The sequence below is a fragment of the Cynocephalus volans genome, chromosome 4, assembly GCF_027409185.1.
Source record: "Cynocephalus volans isolate mCynVol1 chromosome 4, mCynVol1.pri, whole genome shotgun sequence".
Lineage (NCBI taxonomy): Eukaryota > Metazoa > Chordata > Mammalia > Dermoptera > Cynocephalidae > Cynocephalus > Cynocephalus volans.
In genome coordinates, this window is record NC_084463.1 from 92,117,526 (window position 1) to 92,139,006 (window position 21,481).

Sequence of the window (21,481 nt, forward strand, 5' to 3'; positions counted from 1 at the left end):
TCCCCTTTTTCTCCTTTCCTAGGTGGTGTATAAGTGTTTGACCTTGGTGATTTGTCTCAGAAATGGCTCATAAAAATCATCTGAGCGAATGTTGATAGAGGCCAGCCAAGTTTATGTAGTTGATTCCCTCTCCCTCCCCCACAAAGGATGGCTTCAGCTCATTTGCTCCAGATTTTATCTGTGGGGCCCTGTGAGACCTTGTCACCTGGTTCTTGAAAGCCTCGAACTGTAAGATTCTGACAGGATCACATGGCGGTCTCAGCACTTCTAATCCTCTGCCTTAGGCTCCTTCCTTCTTTCTCAAGGTCCCTTGTGGGCATGGTGTCTTCTCAGGGAATGCTTTTCCAGTTGGCTTTGGAGGCAGGCCAAGCGTCTTTCCCAGGCCCTTTAGCCCCCTGGAAATTTCCCACATATGGCTGCATGAAACATAGAAAACTAGCCTCCAATATGGGTTGACGAATTATGCCATCAGGGAAAAATCTCCAGCCAGGCCATTTCTCAGCCCTGGTATTCCATAGTTTGGGCTACAGTGAAATGGATAGAGGGTCCAAAGTCAGGAGATTGGAGCGCAAGTCTTGGCTCAAGTCACAGATCCTGGGCCTGTGAGCCCTCAACCTGTCTGAGCCTGGGTTTTTCAGCTGTGAATGAAGGACTGATGACGATACCACTCATACTGTTGTTCTGAGAGTCAATTAACTCAATGTAAAAGAGCTTTATAACCAGCCTGTAGAATGTATTGCAGATGTCAGTGCTTGTTGTTAGAGATCAAATTTGGCTCAGAGAGGAACATTTTTGGAAACTGATCAGGAAGCTTGCTGTGTCATCACTGGCCCTCAGTTCCTGGCAAACCTGACTGTTGCTCAAGGAGGCATTCATGGCATCATTCTCCTGTTTGTAATCTTCTCATTTATAGTCTTGTAAATGCTACCACAAGCTTTGGTGGTTCTTGAATATTTATTGCCGAAAACTCTAGTCAGGATTATACACTTATACCCAGACCTACTTACCCCAGAGTAATTATTTGAATTCTTGGAGCTGCATAAGGATTCATTTTCCAATAAAATCTGGGACAACAGCTGGCTATGTGTGATCAGTGAGGTTTATCTTGCTTGCTAGAATTTTGGGTGGTTGAGAACTCCTGAGGGTGTCTTAGTAGGTAAGCTCTAAGGCAGGGCTATTACAGCTTTAGACGTGCTTATGGGAATAAAATGAGGATGGGGAAGAGAGTATTGTACTGTGTAAGTGGTTTATGAGTTTAAAGCTAGAATCCCTTGGAAATGGAAAAGGGTCTTTTGTGTATTGTCATCAGTTTGTTGGAATTATTTCCCTGTTCTAGGAAATGTTCTAGGTGTTCCCTAGACACTTGGGGATTGTCACTTACTTACATCTTCTTGCCGCTTCATTCTTCCAGGCTGTGTTGGTCAGAACTCTTTAAGTTGTAAATGAAAGAAACCCAACTCTAATTTGGGCAAAGAGGGAATTTGTGGGAAGGATACTGAGGTATTGCATGTAACCATGAGAAGAGCAGGTGTAGCTGGAACCGGGAGGTATTAGAACAGGTAACTTCCCTAGCAGCCCCCAAATTTCAGTGGCTTAATACAAACGAATTTTATTCTTGTCCATACAGCAGTTCAACATGGTTGCTCCTGATTTGGCAGCCTTTAACATTTTGGGGACCCAGACTCTTTCCATCTTGTGATTTCTCCATTCTTAGAGTTTTCTCTTTTTAACCTATAGATGAAGAAGGAGATTGAAGGATCTCACGTGGGAGGTTTCCATGGACCAGGTCCTGAAGTAGCTTCCATCATTTCTGCCCTCATTCCGTGGACTATAACTCAGAATATGGTCCCACTTAACAGTAAAGGAGGCTGAGAAGTGTGGCCTGTTTGCCCAGGAAGAAATAAAATGGGCTTGGTGGGCACCTAGCTAGTTTGAACAATACAGGGACGCAAAAGCTGCCAAGATTCTCTTGCCTTTGCTTCTCTCCTACATGGCAGGGAGCACAACTGTAGTCTGCTCTTGAACTAAAAATCTCACTGTCCATGCCAGTGAAGGACTGATGTATACTCTCACTGGCTTCAAGTAAAACATCTCAGGAATAATGATTGGACCAGTGTGGATCATGTGACCACCCCTGGATCAATCAGCAGTGGCCGGAAGGACAGGGTGATTTAGCGTAGATGTGGCCACTGGGAGCCCACTTGTGCTGCTCTTAGAGAAGGGGGAATCATTGTGAGATAAAGAGTTACCTCATTTGCCATCCACTAAAAAAGCTCAATCTCTCCTTTTGTTTGTACTCTTGTGGAAAATCCAGGGCAGCTCTACAGCCATCTTTGTAGCCCTCCTTATCATAGCCACACCAAATGATTGTATTTTATTGAATCTGTGACACCATCATTTCTAACGTGTATGATTATTTTACGTAACACTGAGAAAGAAAGAGAAAACAAGTTTCCAGATAAATTATGACACGATGCTAAGATGCCACTCATTGTAAAATGCATCCTAATTTCCAAGCTGTCAAAATGTAAGAAAAATGTTTGTAGAATTGATGAAAGATGATATTTATTACTCCACAACAAAGCTCTATACTTTTATGCCTGGTACCATTGCTCATTTTGTTTCTTCAGTCCATCTGTCTTAGTCTGTTTTCTGTTGCTATGACAGAATACCACAGACTGGATAATTTATAAAGAAGTCGATTTGGCTCATGATTCTGGAGGCTGGGAAATCCAAGAACATAGTGCCAGCATCTGGTGAGGGTCATCCCATGGCGGAGAGAGAGAAGGGCAAGCGAGAGCGTGTGAAAGAGAGAAGAGGCCAGACTTGATTCATAACAACTCACTCTCACGATAACTAACCCATCCCTGTGATGATGACATTAATCCATTCATGAGGGTTCTGCCCTCATGACCTAATTATTTCTTAATGGCTCCACCTCTTAATCCTGGTAAATGGCAATTAAGTTTCAACATGAGTTTCAGAGAGGACAAACACTAATTTAATTCAAAAAATATTTTGCAGGTATCGAAGAATAAGACAGGTTCAGCTTCTGCCATCTTTCCTCTTACTGTCTGTATCCTTTCCAGCCTCACACATCCCCTCTCCCCCTTTTCCATCCTGGTGTTATGAAGTACCAGGTGTTTTCCAGGCAGACTTTTGGGCACTGAAGGCTCAAGAAGGAATATGATGGGATCCTCAAGGGACTTAGAGCATGGAGTAGTAAGGGCAGCAGGGTGTGGGGCGATAGTCATACAAACAAATGAGTAAATAAAGTGTTACAGGTCCTGCTATTAAAGTCCGTACAGAGTACCATGGCCCCTGAAGTAGAGGGAATGGTTAACTCTGCTCTGAGGAGTGAGAATGTTGTACTGTGCTTACTGTTGATTGTGTACTCTTAGAAGAGTAAGCAATAGTCTCTTTGAGTATTACTGTGTAATTATTTCCATAGATAACTAACAATCATCATTAAGTAGGCCAAGATGCTTTGCTAAGTCTATTTGAATCACCTCAAACTTCCTATTAAACTCCACCTTCAAAAGGCACATGTAGGCCTCCTTTCTTTGTGCAAGCATTAACGAATAGTTTGCGATGACTTTTATAGAGACAACGTGAGGAGATATCAAATTTATCTTATGATGTAGGCAGTCTGCATTTCTTTATGTTAATTACCTACCTTAAAAAGGATTATTTTTACCTGTGTGATTATTTTTCAGTCCTTAGTGGATGCTCTGAATCATGTGCTCTGCAGAGAGAACAGGAGCTGCCAAGAAGGGCTGAGCACAGGCACTCAGGGCCATGCTGGATCCCAGCAGCAGGGATTCCAAGGACGGAATTTGGAGAAAATGTGAGTGAGGGTGTTTGGGCCTGAGATCAGAGAACATCCATGGCAGGATCTTTCCTTAGAGGTCCCAGAGCTCAGATAATGTGACCTGAGTGCCAGCTCCTTATCTCTTGAGCAAGGATGCCAGTTATGATTAAACCAATTTTTATTGGTTTGAAAACACATGAAGACAACAACAAGATTCTGGAAAGTAAAGAGATTTTTTTTTTTGCGGTTCATAGAGAGGTCATCAGAGGGCTAATGTCCATCTGTCTGTTCTGGCTATTAGAAAAATCTTATCTAACAAGTAAGGGGAAGAATCCAAACTTAAACCGTTCTTCTCTCTTCTGGTTTATGAAGAGCCTGGAAATGAACACTGAGATACACAGAGTTTTTTTTAACCTTCCAGGCCAGTATATCTAGAGCAGGGTGCCTGGGGGAGAGTGAGACATGTGAATCCAGCTCATCATTGGGCACAGGGGGCCTTGTAGAGAGAGATGGGCTTCTCTCTGGAGAACTCCAAGTAGCTTCTTTAGAGAAAGGGAGAAAGGGCGGAATCTCTGGATCAACTTTGTAATTTCTGAGTAACAGTCTGACTGTGTAGTATGTGGTTGGAGTGTTGTGTACTTGTAAATGGAGATGCTTAATTGGGGGAAGGTGGAAAAGCAACCCTAGCCCCTTTCAGGAGAACTCCTTGTAAGCATACGAAAAGAGGAAGAACAAAGGAAGAAGAAAAGAAATCCATCCTTTGAAATCAGCAAAAGGTTTATGCCTAGCCATGATTTATGAGTATACAGAGGAGGAACATTAAAAGACTAATTGCTGGGTGTTTATTTTGGAGAAGTATGTGTAGTGTGAGTCGAGGCAGGGAGCTTTATTTTCCTTTTTACCTTGCACTAACTTCCATTACTGTTTATAGGATCATATATTCTAGACTTTCTTTGGCTTGCTGCCCTGACATAAATGTTTGAATTCCTTGTTTTGGTATTATATATTCTTAACAACAACAAAGGGAGCTGTGAGCTAAATTATTCTATATGCCTCATTGTGGATGGGATTTATTCTCTCTGCTCCATGGCTATTACTATTATCTGTCCGGATGATCTGTGTTTCTGATAGCTACTTCTACATAGCTTTATAATTTGCCCAAGGGGTTTGTTCAGGGGATGGCTAAATGTATTTTTTATTTGGTGGAACAAGATGAGTCTTAATCCTGGTTATTTGGGTTCTTACAGGTGCCACTGTCATCCAAAGGGCCTGCAGAGCTGCATGTTTCCCTCATTGTGGTGTTCATCCTGGGGGCATTTATTATGTAGTCCTTTGATACGCATTGCCCCGACTTACCCTCTCGGTGGGGATTTAGTTCTTAGGGTTGTTGCTACAGAATCCATTTGTTCAATTAAACAAATAGCAGTTGAGCTCCTGTTGTGCCCTGGGTATTGTTTCAGACTTGGGAACACACTGTGTGAAGAGCCAGAATCAGACTGCCAAGGAAACTCAGCAGAATTAGAATGCTAAAATGTCAGGATTTGAAGGGTTTTACAGATGTTCTTATCCAGAGATTAGCAAGATTTTTCTGTAAAGGGCCAGAAAGTAAATATATCAGGCTTTGGGGACCACATATGGTCTCTGATGCATATTATTCTTTGTTTTTACAACCATGTGAAAACATAAAAATCATTGTAAACTTGGGGTGGGTGCACAGGCTGGATTTGGCCCATGGACCATAGTTAGCCAGCTCCTGATCTAATAGACTCCCTTCATTTTACCAGTGAGGAAACTGAAGGCCAGAGGGTGAGATGCGCCCCTGCCTGCCCCACACCCCAAGGTCACCCAGCTAGTTCTTTACACAGCTGGATTGGTGACCCATAGTAAAGCATCCAGAGGTAAGGCCACCCACACCTCAAACTGCCTAGTCAGTTTGTGGATGTATAGCTTTGGTCCTGAGGGAAGTACAAATCTTACTTAATTGTTAAATCACTGGGTGCCTACCACATTCCAGCCACTGTGTTTGGGACTGAAGATGCAAAATTAAGTACAACAAAGTCCCAGTTTTCAATCAGCTTAGTTGTTGGTATAGGCAGGTAAGGGGATAATGTGGAACATGGCATATTAGAGACAAGTGGTGGGTACTGTGGAAGCACAGAAGGGCACTGCTTCCTCAGTGAGTGGGATGCTTCAGTGGATGAATGAATGAAACCATTCATTCATTATACCTCCCTGACTAATGCTCTGCAAGCCACTGCCCAGCCTATATGACAGGGCCTGCCTTCCCCCACAGTTGCATGTTTCTTTCTTTGAGGACTGATACCTTGTGCACATCCCACATATGCATGGATTGGTAATGAGGTTAAAAGACCTAAAATGAAAAAAGATTCAGATAGCCAGCAGAGAAGGATGGTTTATTTGGAAGTTGCTTTGTTGCATCAGTTTATCTGAGCAACACATATGGTTTCATCAATCATAGAGCCTTTTAATATTCTAGAGCATGAAGGGATTTTAGAATCTCTTAGCTATAACCTCTCATTTAACAGATAAAGAGAGTGAGGCCCAGAGATGTTAAATTATTTACTCTGGGTCACACAGCTTATTCATAGAATATCAGGGAATTGATTCTAGATTTAGAAAAAGATATCTGGTATAACCACCCATATAATAATAAAGATTACTAATCATAGCCAACATTTATCTAAAGTTTATTATGATATGTATAGTAATATATATCATCTCAGTTAATTCTGACAGTAACGTAATGTAATAGGTATGATTACTATTCCCATTTTACAGCTGAGGAAACTAAGCTTGGAGGGATTAAGTAAAATTTCCCAAGCTCACTAGCCAATAAATGGTAGAGTTAGGATTCAAGTCCAGACTCAACTGCTTAACCCCATACTACATGCTCAGAGCACTTGGCTCCAGTTTGACTGAGTGCTTGGATTGTGCTTCTCCAATAGTTTGTGAGCTCCTTGTGGGCAGGGCCCATGTATCTTTCATCTGTGTTTTCCCACTCTGTGCTTGGCATGTAAAATTTGCTCAATAAATGTTTGCAGAATGAATGAATCGATGAGTCAATCAACCAATGCACACTTCTTTAAATAGTTGACACTTATGGTGACAAATGAATGGAACTCAGTGGCTGAGCCAGACCCATTCCTGGCTATGATGTTAAGACAGATAGGCTAAGATGCAGATTTGGGCCAGAGGAGCCCATTGCTCTGCAGCTGTCTTTATGGTGTCCCTGAACATCTTTGAGAATTAATGTGCACAGTAGAATTCTCTTTGAACATCAAAGTTTCCTTGAAGATGTGACAGCCTGGTTGGTTTCTTTGAATCTGATGAAGTTTGTGGAGGCAACTGGAAGATTCTCTCTGCATGTGGTATCAACTTCCTTTTGCACAGCCATTTTAATTTAAAGTTGTGGTTTCAAACTATATTCTGAGGCATCCTAGGGTTTGTGGGCTAGAGAATTGAGGACTTCTGTAAGAAAAATCATGCATGGATTTGGCTTTGAGCTAAATAATGCCTGAAACAAATATCTTTGCTGAATTAATTTTTTAGTTCTGACAGATGAGAACAACTGACTCATTAAATGGACAATACTTTGCAATGTTTTCCTCCCTTTCTTACATAAGTTGAATGTTTCTCTCACCCAACAATAGTAATACACGGGATTGCTCCACTGCTGATTTTTGAAGTCAGACATTTTAACAAATTTGTAGAGATTGTTCTTAAAAAAAAATGTGTATGTTTCTACCTAGATTACTGCTTTTTATATAAAGAATGGCATAGGCTTTGTTTGCCATTCACTGTAAGCAGGGTTTCTCTATATGACATAATAAAGCTGAGGTCCTTGGATTTTAATTCAGAAAGCTATATCCTTTGAACCGAGTCCCCTAGGTTTGTTCATATAAGTCAATACACAGCATTAATAATTGCTGCATATCACTTGGAGGAAAATCCACACGAATGAAGAAGGTCTTCATTAGGCTGTGAAAAGAACAGATTTAGGTTTTATTATAAGACGTTTTAGGGATTTTCAGGGGGAAGAGATGTAACACAAGATACCCTTCTTATTTGTAGGCGTTTGAGAAATTTCTTAAAACAGAGAAACACATGAATAGTTGTTTTCTAACAAAAATAAGACAAAGACCTGCCCATGTTTCTTCCAAAGCTTTCTTCTTTTCAAGTTCTATCGAACCCTACACAATTTTTTTTTTTTCTGATTATATGAGGAAGAAAATCTCACCTGGTGATTGTTTGCTGTTAATACCTACTTTTAAGCATTTCTTTATTATTAATGAATCTTTCTCATCTCTATCAGGGTATACTCCTGGTTTACTACAGTTTATATCTGCTCCCCCCTACCCCCCCTTCAGCAGCAGCAGTAGTTGCCTCCAGTAAGAAGGAGCAGAGGTAGGGGATGACGAGAAGGGATGAGAAGTATGTGTTCACTGCATGGTGGTTTGCTGTGTTACCAGCTAAATATTCAGTATCACCATGTTCTGGAGATAGGTGTGTGGTTTTTTTCTAACTTTTTAATTCTGAAAAATTTCAAAAAGAGTACAAAGAATACTCAAAAACTCTTCACTTAGATTTACTAATTGTTAAAATTTTGTCACATTTACTTGATCTTTCTCTATAAACATATTTACATCATGATACCTTAAAGAGGTCAGTATTTCTCCAAAGTATTATTGGACATTCTTCTACAGAACCACAATACCATTATCATGCCTTAGAAATTTGACATTGATTCCACAATATTCTGTAATATACAGTCTATATGGAAATTTTGCCTTTGATCAGCTAGCTTTTGCTGTATAACAAATCATGCCAAAACTTTGTGGTTTAAGACAGCCCCCATTTATTAATACTCATAATTTTGTGAGTCAGTTGGGTAAGTGAGCCTCTAATGTGGATCAGGCTCAGATGATTGGCTGGGCTCCCTATATATCTACAGTTAGCTGCTCCATCAACTAGGGGCTGGCTGATCTAAATTGGCCTCAGATTGGATGCTCCACAGGCTCTGTCATCCTCCAGCAGGCTAGGACAGGCTTGTTCCCATGGCTTATGGGCAGATTCCAAGAGGGAGAGAAAGTGCACAAAGGCTTTGGAGGTCTAGCCTTGGAATTGGCACAGCATCACTGTGTTGCAGTCTTTTGACCAAAGCAAGTCACAAGCTCCTCTTGATGCATATTGCTCAGGGATATGGATACAGGGGTGTGAACAATTGTAGCCATTTTTGCAAACAATCTATCATACTCCTATTTTCAAATAATATTAATAGTAATGTTAATTTATAATGGTAATATAACTGTTTTTAAGCTAGGATGCAGTAAAGGATTACATATTAAGTTTAGTTGTTATATATCTTTGGCCTCTTTTTTTTCTTCAGTCTTTTTGAATCTGTAAGAATCTCCCCTCCTTTTTTGTGTTTTATGATATTTTTAAGATCCCAAGCCTGTTTTCTTAATACTGCACAATCTAAATTTGTATAATTATTTCTCCATGATTATATGCAGGTTAAACATTTTAGGCAATAATTCTAAATATCTGATGTTTATTTCCCATTGCATCACAAGAGGATGCATATAATATTAGTTGGTCCAGATTATTGGTGATGCTAAGTGAAATCATTTGTCTAAAGAGAGGGTCTGTCAGATACCGCAATTGTAAAGGTGACATTTCCTGGAGAGTTAACATTCTTCCACTCACATCAACATATATTTATTAAATACCTACTGTGTATCTAGTTTATCTAATTTAGTATTATGAGGAAATCTAAAAGAATAGTAAGTAATATTTCCTGTCTGAAGGAATATACTGTTTTCTTGAGTTACTATTTTAAAAATGGAACAAGTAGTAGAGAAGTAGTGATTCTAAGTTAATGATTGGTTCAAAAAAACTTTTTATTGAAGTATAGTGTACATACAGAAAAGTGCATATTATAAGTGTAGAGCTTGATGAAGTTTTCAAACTGAACACATCAATGTAACCAGCACCCAGATTAAGAAACAAAATACAACCAGCATCTCAATAAAACTGATGTTTAACTGTATAGAACTTATATCCAAATAAATGTTGTTTTTTTCAATACCAATTCGTGAATGGCCCAAGGAAATCAATATCATTTTAAGCTCAAAACAGTGTTATCCAACTTGATCACTTTTTGTTTTATTCAAGATTGGTTCAGATTAACTTTTCACAACGTTCATACATCAAAGTCTCTCTTCCTTCATTGCTGTCTTAGAGCAGAAGGTGACCTCTCCTTTACCAAGGGTAGCTTTTCCCCTGCACATTCTGTCCTGTCCCCTTTTGACTTCCTGGGGTCTGGTCTTCCTACTTCTTTCTTACATCTCTGCTTCTCCTCATCGGGCTACTATTCTTTCCCTCTTCTTCTTTTTATTGATGAAGTTCTTAAAAGCCTGCCCCCTCTTTCTCTTTAACCCGTTCATTCAGTTGCTCTTCAAAACTTGGTTTCTTTCTCCACAATTCTAGTGAAGTTCACTGGCAAACTCCTGCAGTAGTCCCTCATTATCCACAGAGGATACGTTCCAAGATTCCCAGTGGATGCCTGAAATCATGGATAGTACCGAACCCTACATATCCTGTTTTTTTTTTTTTTGTATATACGTACTTATGATAAAGTTTAATTTATAAACTAAGCACAGTAAGAGATTAACAACAATAGCTAAAAATAAAGTAGAATAACTATAACAACATACTGCAATAAAAGTTATATGAATGTGGTTTCCCTCTTTTTTCAAAATACTGTAATATTTTCACACCGTGGATAGCTGAAACAGCATGTATTAGTCCATTTCTGTTGCTTATAACAAAATACACAGAACTGGGTAAATTATAAAGAAAATGAAATTTATTGCTTATTAGTTTCAGAGGCTAGGAGGTCCAAAGTCCAGGGAGCACATCTGGTCAAGGCTTTCTTTGGTGGTGACTTCAGTGAAGGCGGGGAATCGTGGTGAATGGTGGAGCAGAGAGCATAGAGACTAACCTCCTCATTCACTCCCTTTTTAAAGCCTTCAGAACCATGCCCATGACCACCATGTTTAATCCATTCATTATGGCATAGTCCTACAATTTAATCACCTCTTCAAGACCCCACCTTTCAATTACCAAAATAGGAATTTCCCACCCTCTTAACCTTGTCACAGTGAGGGTCAAGTTTTGGGGAAACACTCAGTCCAAGGTACCGTGGAAAGCGAAACCACAGATAAGGGGGGACTGCTATACTAAGTCAGCCATTTTTGTTTTTAAGCCTTTGTTCTCTTAGATTTCTGATTCCTTTGGAAGTCTTACTCATCATTTTTTTTGAGACTGTCTTCTCTTTTGGCTTCCATTTATTGTGTGCTCTTGGTTCTCTGCCTCCTGCTCAGAGCACTCTAACAGTTTTGACATCCCCAAGAAAGAACCACAGTAATTCTGGCTTCTTTTGGTCTGTAAGAGAATGGCATTTCTTAGGATGTTTTTTCACGGACTGTGGGTCATTATGTTGGCAGTTTATCTGCAGCTTGAAGATTGTGGTTTTAATGGCAAACTCTCAACCAAATTGATGTAAATTCTCTGTTATCTTAGTTTCTTGATGCTTGCCTGGTAGAAACAAAATAAATGTTTGTTGGAATCATTCATTCACCCAATTATTCATTTATATGTTCATTCAATATTTACTAAATGTCTAGTCAGTGAATTGAGTTTTTTGTTAAGTTTAACAGTAGGTTAGTTTTTTTCCAAATTATCTAAATACGGTTTTCTTTGTCTTTTCATTTCAACCTTTGTTCAAGTCTGTTTATTTTATTGTATTTTTTTTTCTAATTTGGGCAATTACTAGTTATATAACTCTATGGCTCTTAGATCTAAGTTACTTAACCTTTTCAAATTGGTTTCCAGATTTTTAAAACAGGGATAATAATGGTGGCTATCTTCTGGGTTGTTGTAAGGATTAGATGAAAAAAAAAATACACGTAGCACGTGCTTAGCCTATAGTTATGGATCTATAATAACAGATAGTAGCGATCACTATTATTCTTACTAGAATGTGTCAGACACTGTGCTTTGGTCCTCATAGCAAATGTCTTGAATTAGGCATTATTCTTTCCAATTTTCACAGGGAGAAATGGAGACTCAAGGGATTTAAATAACTTGCCAGAGGACACAGAGCTAATAAACTGCAAATATGGGATTTCCAATTCCATAGTTTGTGTCCTTCAGTTACACCAAAAAGCCTTTCAGCATTTTGTATGATGCTTAGAAGTGAACTAGGAGTCACTTTATAGTGACTGAAATTAGCTAATATTGTTCTCATTTGCCTTTTGAGAGGTAGGACATACCAAGGAAGTTCTGCCCTGTTGGGAAAATTCCAGTCCTGAAGGTCAGATTAATAAGGATTTTATTTTAAAATCACAAATTCTAGGGTTTAGAAGGATTTTAGGTAGCATTTTGCTTCCTAAATTACTGAATTCACTCTGTAACAATCTGGCCAAGGGGCCATCTGGTTTATTTTTTAACACTTCCAATGACAGGGAAGTCATCATTCCCCTCTCCCACCTACTCCCAAGTCAGGTCATTCTACTTTCCTTAGCTCTAACCATGAGATAGCCCTTCCTTATATCCAACTAAACTTCTTTCCTGTGTCTACCTTCTGCACGTTGGTCCCAGTTTGGCCATGATGGCTACATGAAGTCAGTGGAACCCTGTTTCCTAAGGCAACCTTCCAGATTTTTGCAGTTAACTCTATCTTAACCCCCAAACACCTTCTCTTCACCAGGTTAAGCAGCTTCAAGCCTTTAATTCATAGCTTTTCCACAACACACAACTGGATTTACTTTCTTTTTTCTTCTTGGTGTAATATAGAAGAAGCATGGCCATCTCATGAGCATTTTGCTTCCTCTCCAGTCTTTCTCTTAATACATGGTATCAACATCTACCCAGTTGTTCAAGCTAGAAATCTAGGAGTCTGTTCCCTTCACCATTCACATATAATCGATCAGCACATCTTTTCAGTCCTGTTCCTAAATATAAAATCCATCTTCATTGACATCACCCTGGTCTAAGCCACCATCATTTCTCCCCTGATTCCTAACTCTTGCACCATCCCCAAATCCCTCTTCCACACAGCAGCCAGAATTATCTCTTGAAAACACAAATCAGATCATACCATTTCCCTTATTAAAACCCTTCTTTGATTTCCCATTGCCCTTAGAACAAAATCCAAACATTTTTTTTGTGGTCAACAGAACCTGCCTCATCTCAACCATTCTGTCTTCCCCATTACTCATTCAGCCTTGGTCCCTGGTCTCTGTTATGTTCCTAGGACATGCCATGCCTTTTCCTGCAGCTGGCCCTGGTGCTCCATGTGTCTACTGCCTGTACTCTTCCTAACTTTGCAAATGGCTGGCTCCTTCTCATATGTCAGGTCTCAACCCAAATCCTACTTTCTCAGAGCAGCCTGCCCTGATCACTTATCTAAGGCCCCAATTTCATCATCCTGTAGCTCTCAGATCGGCATTGTCATCTCTCCTCATGAGAACATAAATTATTTGGTGACTGGACGTACTCTGTCACACTGACAGTTGTATCCTTTACAAGTGGCACAGTAGCTGGCTCATAGAAGGTGCTCAATAAATACCTGAGAAACAAGTGAATGGACTCATAATTGGCTGAATGAAACAGCACTGGAGTCATATTGAAAACAGATTTGAATCTGAGCTTTGCAACTTCCCATGTGACTTCGGGCAAATTACATTATCCCTCTGGGCTTGTATAAGCGCAATCCTATCAACCTCACAGAATGTTCTGAAGGTTCTTTAAGATACTGGCTATAAATGTATCTGCCTCAGTACCTGGCACATATGAGGTGCTCAGTCCACCTCAAAGCCTGGTGCTTAATTCCATACATGTGTAGAAGAGTTTTTATCAGGTTTCAGCCTGATTTAATAGGACTGTATATGTGGTGTGTCTGTGTGTGGGTGACCCTGGGCGTCAGATGCTCGTGACCCCTTCTAACCCAGGGTATCAGCTATCGTGTTAAGAGGTGCTCAGTCTGATAACCTGAGGATGCCAAGCCCTTCACTGGGGTGCTGAACACAGACCCGAAAACCTAAGTGATCAAACCTGACATCATATGGCCAGTCTCTTGTCAAGACGGATTGGGATGCTCTGTCTAGACAGTCATCTCCCTTGGGAAATCACAGTTGCTATAAGAGGAGGTGTGTGTGATCTTCTGTTAAGAATACAAAATGGACCTCTGAGCTGTTGGGAGGGGGCTGCTGTGTGGTTGTGAGGGCCTGTGGAGCACAGCCTGCAGAAAGGAGCTCTCTGCTTCTATACTCACTGGAGTTTCTGGATCATGGTGGTAGCCTTCTCCTTCACACCAGTAGGGTCGACAGAGCCCATGGGGCATGGGAAGGTGGAAACATAGCTATCAGCCATCTGAGAGCCAGTGATTCTGTGCCTCCACTGAGGAGTGCTGGGAGGAATTGAAGGCTTAGCCTAGAGCATGGGTGACCTGCCTGGGAGGGGAGCTGAAATCTCCATGCAGCTTGCTTGCTTGGCATGATGGCTTAGTGATTCCACTCTGCAGGCTGTTAGGGAGAGTGTTTTAAGGGGGAGGCTCTAGAATTAGATAGACCTGGATTCAAATCTTGGTGATGCAGCGACCTTGGCCAAGTTACTTAATGCCCATGCCTTGGTTTGCTCATTGTAAAATGGAGATATTAATGACCCCTATCTTATCTGGTTGCTGTGAGGATTAGATGATATAGTGTATGCAGAAATCTTCATTTAGTGCCAGGCACATAGCCAATGCTCAGTAAATGATCATTCTTTTCAGGCAGGACAGGTCAGGATTTTCAGTTTGGTATTTTTGATGAGCCTTACCCATACTGAACTTTGAGTCCTGATTCAGCACTTGCCAGCTGTGTGCCTTGGACAAGTTCTTGAACCTCTCTGAGTCAGTGTTCTTATCTGTTAAATGCTGTTTACAATTCCCACCTCGTAGTGAAGGTGAAATGAGATCAAAGCACCTGATACATAGTAAGTGCTCAAAATACTCACTTCCTCCCCCTTTGGATTTCAAGTATCTGAAATACGGCCCCTTTAAGCTTGTTAAGATTCCTCACTAGCCTTGTATGCAGCTGTGGGCAGACAGCTTTGGCAGAAGGAAAGCAGCTCTTTTTTTTTTTTTTTTTTAATGACTGTTTCATAATCTGTTGGCTCAGATCTGCTGCTGCCACACCCTGTGCTTCTCAGGGTCCCTGGGTACAGTTGCAGTTAGCATGTGCCTTGCCTCTAACCTAAATGACCCTGGAAAGTGGCTGCTATAGAAGACAGACGTTACTGAATGCAAAGTGGATTTTATTCCCTGCTCTTTGGGGTGAAGCTGGCTCAGGGATTCTTAGTGGCAGGGGGAGGGGCTGGCGGGCCTGGACCGCAGTTGGACTTAGCAGCCAGGGGTTTTCTGGTTTTCATTAAAATTCTCTGGCTGTCTTTCGGGATTGCTTCATTGGATATGACTATGCACTGGAGCTGGTCATGCAGTTCTTTCAGCTACACACACCCATTGAATCATAGTGGCCCTGAGGACGAGAGAAAATTGAAGGTGGAGACAGCCTGACTGAGGGGGTCTCGCTCAGCAATATTTGTAATAATGGACCCTCATCTATAACTATAGAACTTGAGTATTGCAAAGCCTTAAATACAGATAGGAAGGCAGACGCAGCTGAGCTGGGAATGGGTAGTAGAGCGAATCCTGTTACAGCTTGCTCTTGAGGACAGACTTGTTCTTAGGACATTTGGGGGTTTCCTGGCAGCTGTCAGAAGGTTCCCAGTTGTTACATTAATGAAGTCAGTCTGATCCGATTATTCTTTGGAGGTGCTGAAATAGTCACATGCCCAAGGGGTTTGGGTTTGGGAGGCAGTTCTCTGAGGGCGACAGGCTGAATTAGAGACAAGAGGATTCAGTTTTAAATGTTAATTTCTGGTAGCTGGAGGAATCTCTCTTGAGATTGAAACTTGAGTCTGAAAACCTAGGTTCAAATCATGACCCTGCTATTAACTTGCTTTATGACCTTGGGCAAGTTACTTTCCTGGGTCTCAGCTTCACAGTGTGGTTGCAAGGATTAAATGAATAAATTATGTAAAGCTCTTGGCATATCATATGTTCTCAACAAATGGTAGATGTTATAATAATTTGGGCTAGATTTGACCTGCCACTCCAGCTCACCATGATGTATCCCAATTCTGTCATCTAAAACATTTGTTCTACATCCCTCCCATCTTTGTGTCATTTAAGAATTTGGGGCAAAGATGCTCCCTAGGGCAAGCTGAAAGTCCTCTCACTGGAAAAATATATCAAAACCATATTATTATGTTTCCCAATGACAGGCTTAAGATGTTGTATGTTTCATCTGTAGGTAACTTAGTAGAAAAAAAGGATTTTTCCTATTCTTGATGGATAGATTGTGGGAAAGCCATTTTAATTGATCTTAGGCATAACTATCCCTTGATAATACACCTAAGAGAGCATCACTAAGGCTCACATTTCAGAGTAAACTTCTTCAGAGTAAACTCCATTTCCAGGATTTTCTCCTTTTACTCTACTCTTCAAACCCTGTGACTAGCCACAGTGGACTGCTTATGTAAAAATAATTAATAGAGTTGGTTAGAGCACAGTGTTATAACCCGAGGTCAAGGGTTCAGATCTCCATACTGGCCAGCCACCAAAAAAAGAAAAAAAAAAACATTAATATGAAACATATAATGCATACCAAAGAATATTTCCAATATAAATTTACAGTTTGCAGAAGAAGATTAAAATTGTGTATCCACCATGCAATTGATAAAAATGAACATTATTGGTACTACCCTAGAAGCTGCTGGAGTTTACCCTGCCCTGAAATCACGGCTTCCCCTCTTACCAGAGGTAATGATTACCCTGACTTTCGTGTTGATCATGCCCACCCATGTTTGTATTACCAACACATATATTGTTCGGTTTTTTTTAAAACAAAGAAGCAAGCACAAACCTAGCAAGCTTTGTAAGAAAAGGGTAATATTGGTACTGTTAGATCTAAACTCTGGCTCATAATTTGGCTTTGGTTTCCCTGAGGGTTACAAAAGTCCCTAATGGGAAAGTCGGTGAGCAAGGTTGTAAATGAATCCTAGGAAATATAAGGCTCACCACTACTGGGGCACCTGACGGGGTTGTAGTTTGGGCAGGTACTGGATGGGAACATGGTCACAGAGAGTGGACTGCTCTGTCTTTTCTACTTCTAGTCCCTCTTTGGCCTACCTGCAGCTCTCAGGGAGTAGGTCAAAGCAAAACTCTTCTATAAGATGGAGTGAGTGACAACAGCATGGAGGAGATGAGCAGATACTTCACCAGCACATGGTGAAGACAAGTAGAATCTGAAAAGAATCTAGACTAAGTTTACCTATGTGTGCTTTGTGAGGTTAAAAAGAGAGTATGCTGTACAGCGTGTGAAATTTTCTTACCTGAAAGTTGACTCCTAAATCTAATCAAGCCTCTAGAGCTAACTTTGATTTATTGGAAAGATAGGGGAAAGGATGACAAGTTGAATAACACGCTATGGAAGCAAACAAATAAATTCAGAATGTAGAACATTCTGTCAGACAACTGACTTGGTTTCTGTGGCAAGTCAATGGCATGAAAAAATAAAAAAGTGTCTGAAGAATTATAACCAAATGTAATATGTGAACCTTGTTTTGATTTGGATAGTCTATGTATTAGTTTGCTAGGGCTGCCATCACAAAATGCCACAGACAAAATACTGTAACAAATAAACAACAGAAATTTATTTCCTCTCAGTTCTGGAGGCTGGAAGTCCAAGATCAACGTGCAGGCAGGGTTGGTTTGCTCTGAGGCCTCTCTCCTTGGCTTGCAGATGGCTCTCCCCTTGCTGCCTCTTCACATGGTCCTTCCTCTGTGCACACATGCCCCTGGTGTCTCTCTGTGTGTCCTAATCTCCTCTTCTTATGAGGACACCACTCAGATTGGATTAGGGCTCACTTTAACAGCCTCATTTTATCTTACAGTAGTACCCCCTTATCTGTGGTTTCACTTTCCATGGTTTCAATTACCTGTGGTCAACTGCATTCTAAAAATATTAAATGCAAAATTCCAGAAATAAATTATGCCTACTTTTTAAATTGTGCGCTATGCTGAGTAGCATGATGAAATCTACCATTGTCCAGCTTCATCCCATCTGGGATGTGAGTCATTCCTTCATCCAGATGTAGATGCTCCTTTCCCTTTGTCACTTAGTAGCCATCTTGGTTATTACATCCACAGTACGGTATTGCAGTGCTTGTGTTCAAGTCACCCTTATTTACTTAAGATGGCCCCAAAGCACAACAGTAGTGATGCTGGCCATGCCAATGTTGTTGTAATTTTTCTATTTTATTATTAGTGATTGTTAATCTCTTACTGTGCCTGATTTATAAATTAAACTTTTACTATAGGTATCTATGTATTGGAAAAAACATGGTATATACAGGTTTCAATACTATCTGAAGTTCAGGCATCCACTGGGGGTCTTGTAATGTATCCTTCACAGATGAACAGAGACTACTGTAATTACCTCTTTAAAGGCCCTATCTCCAAATACAGTCACATTCTGACATATTGAGGGTTGTTTAGGGCTTTAGCATACGAATTTGGGTGGGGGGTGGGGAGACACAATTCAGACTGTAACAGTCTAATTGTAAAAAAGGCATTTTTGAGCTGTTGGGGAAATTTTATTATGAATGGGCTATTAGATGATATTAATAATAACTGTTAATTTTTTTAGGTATGATAATTGTATTGTAATGTAAGAAGATGGGTAATGTAGAGATAGGTTCTGTAAAACCTATGGGTACCTATATAGGGATGAAATGATAAGATGTAGAACTCGTTTTAAAATATTTAAACAAAGAAAAAACAAAGACAAACAAACAAAAGGACAGATTAAGTTACCATGCCAAAATCTTGATAATTGTTGAATCTGGGTCATAAGTGTAGGGGATCTACTTTTACGTATGTTTGAAAATATTACAATCATATATTTCAAATATTTAGAACCACGACACAAAAGAGGGTTTAATGGCAGTGGGGTCGTTGGTGATGACCGTCTTCAGTGTGTCTGCCCTTGAGTTATACTTCTCCAGTCTGGTTGGCTTCTACCTCTGGTCGTCACCACTTGGTGAGGGACACCCTCCAGGAGCTTCTTTAAAAAAAGGCGTATGGAATGTGAATTTCTGAGATCTCGTATACTTGAAAATACCTTTGTTCTATTCTCATACTTGATCGATAGTTTGAGTATTGATTGCATTCTAAGTTAGAAATCATATTCCATCATATATATATTTTTTGGTGGCTGGCTGCTACAGGGAGCGAATCTTTGACCTTCGTGTTATCAGCACCGTGCTCTAACCAGCTGTGCTAACCGGCCAGCCCTTTCTTCAGGCTTTAGAGATATTACTTCATTGTCTTCTTTTTATTGTTTGTGAAAGAAGTTGGAAGGACTCTGATTTCTGATTCTTTGTGTATGGCCTATTTCTTTATTTTTTCCCCTCTCTAACAGCTTGTAGATTCTTCCCTTTGTCCTCAGTTTTCTGGAATTTCACAGAAATTTCACACCGGCATGCTGGACCCTTTCAACCTGCATCCTTCAGTTCTTTGAAATTTTATTGAGTTATGTGGTTATGATTTTTCTTTCTTTTTTCTGTTCTTTCTTTCTTGGGAATTTCTCCTATTTAGAAATAGAATTCCCTGTGCTGGTCCTCTAAAATTTTCTTAACTTCTCTCCTTTGTTTTCCATATGTTTGTTTTTTATTTTATTCTGTTGAAGACTTCCTCAGCTTTATCTTTCAGTACCTTTATTGAGTTTTTAAAATTTCTGCTATTATGTTGTCAATTTTTAAGAGCTCTTTTATTAATTTTTAATTTTTTTTAATTGAAGCTGAATTAATTATACATAATTGTGGGGTTGACTATCAATACTTGTGTACAGTATGTTATGGTCAAATCAGGATAATTAGCTTATTCATCATTACAATAAGTAATCGTTCTTTGTGTCCATTAACCAATTTCTCGCTGACCCCTCCCTCTCCCCCTCCCCCCTGCTCTTTTCCGGCTTCTGGTAACCTCAGTTCTGTTCTCTCCTTCTGAAAGTTCAACGTATTATTGTGATTGCATTTTTTTTTCTTCCTCTCCTTCTCTTTCTTTCTTTCTTATTTATTTTTTAGCTCCCTCTTATGAGTGAGGACATGCGGTATTTCTCTTTCTCTATCTGGCTTATTTCACTTGTAATTTTTTCCAAGCTCATCTATTTGATGAGCTGTGAATGGCAGAATTTCATTCATTTTTATGGCTGAGTAGTATTACATTCTATATATACTACATTTTCCTTATCCAGTCATCCATGCTGGATCACATGGTAGTTCTATCTGTAGTTGTTTGAGAAACCTCAATACTTTTTTCCATAATGGCTGTACTAATTTACAGTCCTGCTGTCTGGCTAGGCTAAGGCCTGGAATCCTCACAGTGCCAATTGTCTAGCTCTTAATCCTATTCGTGACGCCAAGCTACTTGACCACGACTACGCCAATTGTGGTGCTCTTTTACCTGCTGGTAATCCTGCACCAACTGGGCTGATTGTCGAGGTAAGGCTGGGTCTGGAGCCCACAGACCCCTCAAGCCCTTTCACAGACTGGGTCACAAACCCTTCACATGCCAGGCTGGGTCACCAGACCTCTTCACGCAGGTCTCTGAGCTAGGTAACCGGCCAAAAGGTCCTTGGAGCCATAGATTAGAAAGCATGGCCTTGCAGGGCAGATGCCTGAGGCAGACGCCCACCCACCTGCTTCACTAAAACTCCTCTCTCCTCTCTCTCTCTCTCTCCCACTCCCTCACTCCCTCCCTCCCTCTCTGAAGAACACAAGAATAGCAACAAAACTAAAAAAATACATTGGCGCACATGAGCACTAACTCCACACACACACACAATTTACTTACAAAGGATGCTGAACCACACCCAACTGGACCTGGGGTGAGGGCCCTGACCAAATTATTCTATTTTCCCAACACCTGCCAACAGTGTAGAAGTGTTCCCCTTTCTCCGCATCCTTACCAGGAAGTCTAACTAGGGTGAGATGATATCTCAAAGTGGTTTTAATTTGCATTTCCCTGGTGATTAGTGATGTTTAACATTTTTTCATGTACCTGTTGGCCATTTGTATGTCTCCCTTTGAGAAATGTCTGTCCAACTCCATTGCCCATTTTAAAGTCAGATTATTTGTTTTTTTACTGTTGAGTTTGAGTTCCTTGTATATTCTGTCTATTAAGCCCTTGTCAGATTTATAGTTTGCAGATATTTTCTTCCATTCTGTAGGTTGTCTTTTCATCCTGTTGATTATTTCCTTTGCTGTGCAGAAGCTTTTTATTTTGATATAATCCCATTTGTTTATGTTTTCTTTTGTTGCTTGTGCTTTTGGGGTCTTATTCATAGTCTTTGCCCAGTCCTACATCCTTAAGTGCTTTCTCTATGTTTTCCTCTAAGAGTTTTATAGTTTCAGGTCTTATATTTAAGTCTTTAATTGATTTTGAGTTGATTTTGGTATATGGTGATAGATACTGGTCTA

The 21,481-nt window shown here is 40.2% G+C and overlaps 1 protein-coding gene across 2 annotated transcripts in view; it reads left to right on the forward strand.

The window, feature by feature from the left end:
* The window catches only part of RAB30 (RAB30, member RAS oncogene family), a 79,566-nt gene that overhangs the window by 16,772 nt on the left and 41,313 nt on the right, over positions 1-21,481 (forward strand). The window contains exon 1 of one of the 2 annotated variants that reach the window (XM_063093956.1): positions 3,781-3,847. The exons of the other annotated variant lie outside the window; for it this stretch is intronic. The gene's annotated coding sequence lies outside the window, so the exon portion shown is untranslated. Of the gene's footprint in view, positions 1-3,780; positions 3,848-21,481 lie in introns of those variants that run through there. 2 annotated transcript variants of the gene reach the window in all.